At 34.7% G+C, this 9,520-nt stretch overlaps 1 protein-coding gene across 1 annotated transcript in view; it reads left to right on the top strand.

The window, feature by feature from the left end:
- Positions 1-3,401: 3,401 nt before the first annotated feature.
- Positions 3,402-9,520, top strand: part of LOC148946385 (uncharacterized) — a 70,559-nt gene continuing 64,440 nt past the window's right edge. The window contains exon 1 of the mRNA XM_089097686.1: positions 3,402-4,166. The gene's annotated coding sequence lies outside the window, so the exon portion shown is untranslated. The remainder of the gene's footprint in view (positions 4,167-9,520) is intronic.

The raw sequence follows: 9,520 nt of genomic DNA, 5'->3' as shown, positions 1-9,520 counted from the left end.
CAAAGTGGGCGCATTTTGCCTTCATAATAACAATGACAAAGCTAAAAACTTCAGATTCTAGTGTTTACTGACATATTCAGAAATCTCTCTATAAAGACAGGTGGAATTTTCAGAACCCCGTAGGGATTCTCATATTGCATTCCAGGCTCCATGACGACCTAAATCTCAAATATTAAAGCGTGCATTATCCTTAGCGTGAAAAACCAAATGGGAAGGTGGTCAAATTTAAAAAAAAAAACAACAAAAAATACAGAAAAGTGGGAAAAGCTGACCTTTGTTCGACATAGCTCAAGCAGCTCTTTCTATCTTAGCTTACCCATCAGCAACCCCTTCGTCGAGAGTGTTTTCTGTCATGAATCTTGTCAAGTACAAAATTCGAAACAGGATGCACCTTTAAATGCTTAAGTCTACTGTGACCATTCGACTTAGGCTAAATTGCCAAGGAAAGTGCTGCAGGGACTTTGATTTTACACCCGCTATGCTGAATAGATTTACCATTGACATGTATGACATCAAAAAACCATCCAATGAGCAATGAAAATGAAACTCTCTAGGAAATTTTGGGCGATATAGAAGGAGGGTTTGCTGTTAAACTTTGAAAATGATCTTGAATACTAGTCGAAGATAAATACAATATATGATTAAAAATGTACAAAACTTATTCGAAGTTCATTAAAAGGAAAACACAAATACAATAACACTCGGAACTGTTTATGGACCTTGCCAAGTAAAATTTTGTCTCATTGGTATATGTCTTTGGGTTATATTTCATGACAAAATCTTATAACGTTATCTTTGGCCTGCAAATCTATTGATAGTTGCATTAATAATGGCTAGTCTAATTTCTTATCTTTGACTTGTCTTTCTAATTTATATTTTGACACCTACGAAACATTTGTTCTAATAACAAAGTTGGGGAATAATCCTATCAGTTTTTTATCTTAATCAAATGCACCTTTAACTTCCAGATTTTTGTATAAATTATCTATAGTGTAAAACCATTATATTGAGTACCGTTTTCTTTTTTTAGTTCTTTAATCACAATTTCTATTGTTGATAGGGAATAATTCAGTCTATTAGCCAAAAAGTAATGTAAAATACCACTTTACATATTGGCAAGTATTTTTTTTTGTTAGATCATCTTTAATTTCCTGTTTCATTTAATTCTCTGACATACCAGAGAACTAGGGAAAATATCTTTCTCGTCAACCCAGAGACTGAGAACAGAAAATTTTGACCACAAAAGCGCATGTAATCAGTCAAAAATGCTTCACTGTTTCAGATTTCGGAATATGGTGCCGAAATCTGTCAATGAAGACTGAATCCTACCAATTTTGAGTTCTAGCATTCTGAAAAGCAAAATTCACATTATCTGGTAACATTGTCTTTTTTTTTTTTTGCCCTGATCCCTGAAAGATCCAATTTACCCTGAATTTCGAACTCGACCCAAAAAAAAGATAGTGAAAATGCGCCGATGGCGCATTTTCGCTTCCCTTGGTGCGCATTCTTAAGTCAGGCACCTGGCATCACTGCAATAGACTTTGCGGGTACAGGACCTGTACCCGCAAAGTCTATTGCACCTACTTTCCCCCAATCCCCTCCATGGAATTGGTGAATCCCCATAATAAACACTGATTTCTCAAAGTGGACTAAAGATTTAACCCCCATTACCTTTGTCCAGGAAGACTTTGCTGAACTTAATACAATCACTTATAAGCACCATTCCTAATTATTTGTTGATTGGTCCACAAAGACTAAAAATGTATCAATTAGCACTTTTCTTCCTCACTAGTAACGTGTAATGGTCTACAAATCGCACAACTATCCCTCACTGATGTACGCAGAATTAAATATCATAATGCCTGAAATTGGATACCTGATAAAAATCTTACTCTTGATTACTCATTCACATAACATTATTATTTATTCTGACTCTTTATCAAGCCTTGAGTTGCTGTCTTCAGCTCCTCAGTATATGCTGTATATTGACACTTATCATTGTGTTAGTATTATAGATAATCTTGCTTCAAGTGGCATAAGAACTTATCTTCAGTATATTCCTAGCCATTCTGGTATAAGTGGTAATCATCAGGTTGATGAAATAGCAAAAAATGCTATAAATATTGACCACCCAAGTGGGAGACTAATCTCCATTAGATATATTTACCGATGGAGACAATCAGATATTATGTTTAATAAGAAAAATCCTACTCTTTCCCCCTTTCCCAGGAAGTATTTTTCTAAAATTTATCATAGAATTCGTTCTGGAGCAAAGGGACTAAACTTTCTTGCATTCTCGTATCAATTTCCTAATTCAAGTGGTTCAGTTCCCCTGTCCCCTCTTTGCAGGTATTGTATTATGAATAATGAAACAATTGACCACTGCCTGTTTGAATGTAATATGCTGACATCTGCACAACATACTTTGCATTGTAAACTATTAATGTGCTTCAAACAATACAAAACTTCACTATCATCCACGAGCCTAGCCGACTATACCTGCACAGAGAGCACAAAAATAAATATCAATCTTCTTATATTTGAATTGTTTGAGTTGAAAGATCTATTGAAAGATATTTGAGAATATCTAATAAATAAGAGATAACCACGCCGGTAGTTTTGCAGGCCGTAGAGTGTAGCAAAAGGAAAAGGGCTAAATAGTATCAACTGAAAAGCCCGCCTGCTGTGAAATAGAAGAAGAAGAAAAACCTTATTTGATCTACCTCTAGACTACCTCCATAACAGTAAAAATAAAATATAATCGAATATAGTCATGCAACACCTCATTTAAAAGCTCCTGACGTAAATATATTAAATATCCAAGTCTTATCCAATAGTTTTTGAACCAAATTTGAATTTACCATGTTTTTCTTTGGGAGGAACTTATATTCAAGGGTAGGGGGGTTTATGGAGCTAGGACAATCCTAGGTAATGAAAACTTCTCCGTTTAAGATATATCTTACTATAACGAATCTCTTTACGAATTTTCATTTTTCTTGTTTTGACATGGAGGGTTTGAGAGGAAAGAGGAGATGGGAGGCAAAAGAGGATTTGTTTGACCCTTTTAGGTTTAATGTAGAAAACAACGCTAGAAACATGTTCAGAAGTAGGGACAGATTTCAAATGATGTGCTGTTTGATAAGCTTTGACAAAAAATGAAAGACCTCATTTGGCCTACCTCTAGACTACCTCCATAACAGTAAAAATAAAATATAATTGAACATAGTCATGCGACACCTCATTTGAAAGCTCCTGACATATAGATTTTAAATATCCAAGTCTTATCCAATAATTTTTGAACCAAATTTAAATTTGCCATGTTTTTCTTTGGGTGGTACTTATCTTCAGGGGTAGGGGGGTTTATGGAGCTAGGACATTCCTAGGCAATGAAAACTTCTCCATTTAAGATATATCTTACTATAACGAATCTCTTTACAAATTTTCATTTTTCTTTTTTTGACATGGAGGGTTTAAGAGGAAAGGGGAGGTGGGAGGCAAAAGAGGATTTGTGTGGCCCTTTTAGGTTTGATGTAGAAAACAATGCTAGAAATATGTTCAGGAGAAGGATAGCTTTCAAATGATGTGCTGTTTGATGAGCTTTGACAAAAAGTGAAAAACCTCATTTGGTGAGGCTTTGAGAGGAAAGGGGAGATGGGAGGCAAAGAGGATTTGTGCGGCCCTTTTAGGTTTAATGTAGAAAACAACGTTAGAAACATGTTTAGAAGAAGAATAGCTTTCAAATGATGTGCTGATTGATAGCTTTTGAATAAAAAATGAAGCAACCAAATTTGTCTGCCTCCACCTCAATAGGCCCAACAGTGAAAATATTATTTTTTTTGAATATAGTCATGTAACACCTCGTTTGAAACCTCCTGACAATCACAATGAAAATTTCTGACTCGAAATCACAATGAAAATTTCTGACTCGAAATCACAATGAAAATTTCTATGAATAAAAAATATTTCAGGCATTAATTTTAAGTTCACGCTTATATTTGTACTTTTAAGTAAAATATCAAAAACAGCAAAAAATTCCAAAAACTTAGTATCAATTGAGAGCTGTAACTGAGCTGAAGAGAAAGAAGGAGTGAAGATACGAAATCAAAGGGGTGAAAGGACTTCGTGGTAGTCCATATACCCTCATACAAATTCTGGAACTGGAAGCTGTAAGTGTAAGCAGTTTTTTTAAGGATAATTTTTATTTTCAGAACTATAGAGTAAGCAATTTTAGGTCAGGGAGATAAACCCGGAGATGGGAGCCAGGAGATAACTTCATCCTGGTAGGTTCTTCAGGTTTCTAAAATGTGAATATATTACTGAATTGCTGATATTCCATAGGCTAAATGATTTACATTTTTAAACTAGCATCTAGCAAACAACTCCTCAAAGATGCCAAAGATAATATACTCTTTGGACTCTTTATGTTTCAAAATTAATTGCAGATATTTTTAAGGGTATGTTTAAGAGAGATACAAAACAAAACCATAGGCTAGGGTAAAAGATCAGTATTCAATTGAGTAAAATTGTTTAAGACTAAAACCCTCACATTTTGTTACCAAAGAGGTATTGAGAAGAATTGGGTAAAGTTCTACCAAATCATATTATTGAGTTAGGACAAAAGTGAATACACCATTTGATGCCTTTTTGGTCAATATCTACAAAATCATATTATTGAGTTAGGACAAAAGTGAATACACCATTCGATGCCTCTTTTTTATGCTTATTACAAATATAAGACCCTATTCTAACAGAGATGCGTGTCAGCCCCCCCCCCCCTAGATAGGCCAAGTCAGGGGTAGGTTAGGTTGGGTATAGCCGATATAGGGGGGGGACTGAAATTCATTTTCAATAGAAATTCTTATTATAATTGTAATAACCAAAAAAAAGGCATCGAATGGTGTATTCACTTTAGTCCTAACTCAATAATATGATTTTGTAGATATTTACCGCCTTTTTTTATACTGATTATGGATATAATAATTATTTCTATTGGAAATGAATTTCAGCCCCCCCCCCTATATAGGTTAATTCAGGGTTAGGTATATATAGGGGGGGCTGAAATTCATTTCCGGTAGAAATGATTATTATATTCATTATCAGCATAAAAAAAGGCATCAAATGGTGTATTCACTTTATTTCTAACTCAATAATATGACTTGGTAGAACTTTACCAACAATTGTATATATCAAAGAAAAGCTAATAATCTAAGCAGTAAAATTCTACTTAAGCTACTTTTGGCTATCTTAGAAAGGGGTTAAGTTAGTAAAATGAAACTTTCAGGGATGGGTCTACAGGCTAAAGTATGGTTGGGGAAGGTATTTTGAAGCACCTACCTCCACTCCTTCTGCCTTTAGAGGGTCCTGCAATTTGTCTGCATGACAGGTCTATATGTATTGAAATTTTGACGAAACAAAATTTTACCTTAATTTTCAGTTATCGGATTCTTTTTCTCTGGCTTTAGGTACTAAGATGCAATTCCTGTTATTTGATTAGAATTTTAAGCCATATCAATTTTTTTTGCTTTTGCTTTTAATTTAGGAAATGTATTCAATATCTTTAAAAACTTATAAAATGGGATTGAGCAAAGTTTGTTTGTACTTTAGTTAAGCAGAAGATCTATTCTGCAAGGTTTCACTTTTACAACACACATATTTTTAAAGGTCATCAAAGGTCAGGACCCTCTAGAGGGTGAAGGAGTGGAGGTAGGTACTTCAAAATACCTTCCTGGGACATGCTTTAGCCTGTAGACCCATCCCTGAAATTTTGATTTTCCTAACTTAACCCCTTTCCAAGATACCCAAAAGTAGCTAAAGTAGAATTTTACCATCTAAGCTATACATTAATATGGTTTTTATAAAAATTATTTAAGATCAAACACTTGAAATTATTAGTTATTGGCTTACATGCAAGAACCTCTTTTTGGAAATACCAATTATCCTAATTTGATGTATATATCCTTTTAGTATTTCAGTTTTATTCACATATTAACAGAAAGCTGATTTCCTTTTGATTCTAAAAATGTAACTTTTATTGCTTGGTGTTTATTCTATAAATCACAAATATTAAATATAAGGTTCTCCTATGTAACAAACAAAACAAAATGTGATTAAGAAAAACAACACATTTTTCTGATGAAAGTAAATAGCAAAGTTCTTCAGTTCCTAATGGCTGGAGTTCATCCTTTATTAGTTTGTGTCTGACCAACACCGTTTTCTAATGATAGCAAAGAGCAAAGTTCTTTGGTTACTATGGGCTGAAGAACCCTCAATGGAAAATACCCCCCCCCCCCCTTAATAAAACTTTGTTAAATTTCCTCCAGCATAGAATACACCCCCCCCCCTCCTCATAAAATTTTCTCCAGATGATTTCATCCTTGCTAAAAAAAAATCTCCAAAAATTTACTCAGATAACTGGGGGGAAAAAGACCTGGGGAGGGGGTAGTTAGCCTTATCTTTTTGGTCTCTTAAAATGGCCACTAGAACTTTTAATATCCGCTCAAATGCACCCTCTCTTAATCTTCTAGGACTATTATTTTGATACAATCATCCCTGAAAAATTTTTAATAAATATACACACATCCATTATCTTTCTTCTGGGACATTTTTGTATATAGGAGCTTGAAACTTCTACAGTAGAATTCTCTGATATGCTGGATTGGGTGGTGTGATTTTACTAAGATTCCTTGGCTATTAAGGGTTACTTCCCCCTTAATTGAAAATCATGTAAATTTTCTCAGGTTCTTAACTTTTGATGGGTAATACTAAACTTGATGAATATTCTATATTTGGATTCAGCCTAATAAGCTGATTGTTTTGAAGTATCTATTGCTACCAAAATTAAAACGTTTTGTTAAAACACGAACGCGGCAACACTTCTTTTTTGAGCACGTTGTCAACGATTGGAATAGCCTTCAAGCTGAAATGGCGACTGCACCTACGGCTGCGTCCTTCCAGTCCAGACTTGACAAGGAATGGAATAACAATCCATGGAAATATGAGTGGGACTGTCCGTCACACTCAACTACTGACTGATGCCAACTTTATCATAATGAGTGTCTTGCTAGGAGGCTGATGCCGCTTGTCATACCCAACCATCTCGCATACTCAATCCGAAGTTGCTGTTGTGCGGCGGTGTCAGCTCTATACCACTGAGAATGGTCTTTACGGGCCATACCAACCTCGTGGCCACCACTACCGAGTGGGCTTAAATTGCATCTCTCCAGCAGACCTCTCCTATGGCGTGTCACTGGGCCCTAACACAGTGACGAATTTTTGCCATCTTTTGACCCAGAGCACAACAGATCCAGTATGGACCTTAATTTGCTCCGAAGTGCGAATTAAGGTAATTAAGGTAAAATGTACTCTTTTATATGCTGCTAGTTTGGTTAATGCTAATGAAATAAAATAAAATAGGATGAATATATAATAGTTTATAAACAAATTTGGGCTATATATTTGCACATTAGGGGGTGGGGGTAAAGCATACCATATATTATATACGTAACCTAACCTAGGTACCTTCCCCCCCTAAACCCTAAAAAACAACTGTTTAAATATTGTATACACAATGAAAACCATGCTATACATTGCATTACCCTATAGTGGTGTCTTGAATTAACATGTCAAAAACAGGTTTTTTGTGACTGGTTTCCATTGCAGTATATAAAAGAGTACAGTTAACATAGGAGTACCAAATATAATATTTTCTTTTCAATGGCTTGTCAAAACAGAGACAACATTTTTAATTTATGCTGACAAATTATTGGTGAAAATTTGACAAAGAAGGTAGAGTTCTTGTTGCTGCCCTCACCTTGCATCATGCTGTAGTAAAATAGTGGCAGTCCAAAAACCCATTGCTATGTTTCCAGAATTCCAAAGAAAAGTGGTATTTCCTGAAAAGAGGTCTTTTACCTTAGTTTCTAGGTTAGGGAAAAAGATCCTTTGGTAGCCTATGGTTTACTGGGAGTATTTTTAAACTTAGGAAACAAACAAAATGTGATTAAGAAAAACAACACATTTTTCTGATGAAAGTAAATAGCAAAGTTCTTCAGTTCCTAATGGCTGGAGTTCATCCTTTATTAGTTTGTGTCTGACCAACACCGTTTTCTAATGATAGCAAAGAGCAAAGTTCTTTGGTTACTATGGGCTGAAGAACCCTCAATGGAAAATACCCCCCCCCTTAATAAAACTTTGTTAAATTTCCTCCAGCATAGAATACACCCCCCCCCCTCCTCATAAAATTTTCTCCAGATGATTTCATCCTTGCTAAAAAAAAATCTCCAAAAATTTACTCAGATAACTGGGGGGAAAAAGACCTGGGGAGGGGGTAGTTAGCCTTATCTTTTTGGTCTCTTAAAATGGCCACTAGAACTTTTAATATCCGCTCAAATGCACCCTCTCCTAATATTCTAGGACTATTATTTTGATACAATCATCCCTGAAAAATTTTTAATAAATATACACACATCCATTATCTTTCTTCTGGGACATTTTTGTATATAGGAGCTTGAAACTTCTACAGTAGAATTCTCTGATATGCTGGATTGGGTGGTGTGATTTTACTAAGATTCCTTGGCTATTAAGGGTTACTTCCCCCTTAATTGAAAATCATGTAAATTTTCTCAGGTTCTTAACTTTTGATGGGTAACACTAAACTTGATGAATATTCTATATTTGGATTCAGCCTAATAAGCTGATTGTTTTGAAGTATCTATTGCTACCAAAATTCCTTTTTGTGGGGTTTTGGTTACTATTGAGCCTAGTCACTCCTTACTTACACTTTGTTACCATGAACTGTTTGATTAATAAAACATAAGAGCAATTTAACCAAAATTAGAAGTATTTTTAAAGTACAATGCAACTTTAGCATAAAGAGCAGGGTGCTTAGGAGATGTTAGCTCCTCCCCCTTATATATGGAATAATTTCTGTGGGTTTTAATATTGCTCCATGCTTTCAACTCAACAAAAAACTTTTTATAGTTAATATTAGTAAGGCTCAACTCAACGACAAAAATATTACCACAAACCCAAAGGAGAATTTACCATAGCCTTTTTGATGGATTAAGCCCATGAAAAGTAAACTTACTTTGTCAAAATCCTAGTAACAACTATAAATTACCAATTGATTGAAAGTAGTATTAGCTGTAAACTAACTGTTAAAAACAACTGGGATAATGAAACTGAATCTGTGGAGAACAGTACTAAATAGAAAAAGAAGCATAAGAAAAGTTATATAAATAATTTTTTATTGATCAGTTGACTTATAGCTGTAGTATAAAAAGATGGCTAATTATGCAGTAAGTTACCACTTCATGAAGTTCGCTGCATATAAATTTGATTAACCTGGTCATTGAGACTTTAAACATATTAGTGATGTTACTTTTATTGGGAGATCTCTATCACAGGAGACCCTCATTCAGAAGCTTTGTTTGGATACTTGATGTGATGGAATTGCCTGATCCTACTCCAAGCAAAATCCTGTTCGTACATGTGTTTTTTTTACTAAGCTCTTTACTGACTT

This window comes from Artemia sp. Qi Xiang Cuo, chromosome 12 (assembly GCF_049724085.1).
Source record: "Artemia sp. Qi Xiang Cuo chromosome 12, ASM4972408v1, whole genome shotgun sequence".
NCBI classification, from domain to species: Eukaryota; Metazoa; Arthropoda; class Branchiopoda; order Anostraca; family Artemiidae; genus Artemia; species Artemia sp. Qi Xiang Cuo.
This window is presented reverse-complemented; position numbering and strand designations above follow the sequence as displayed.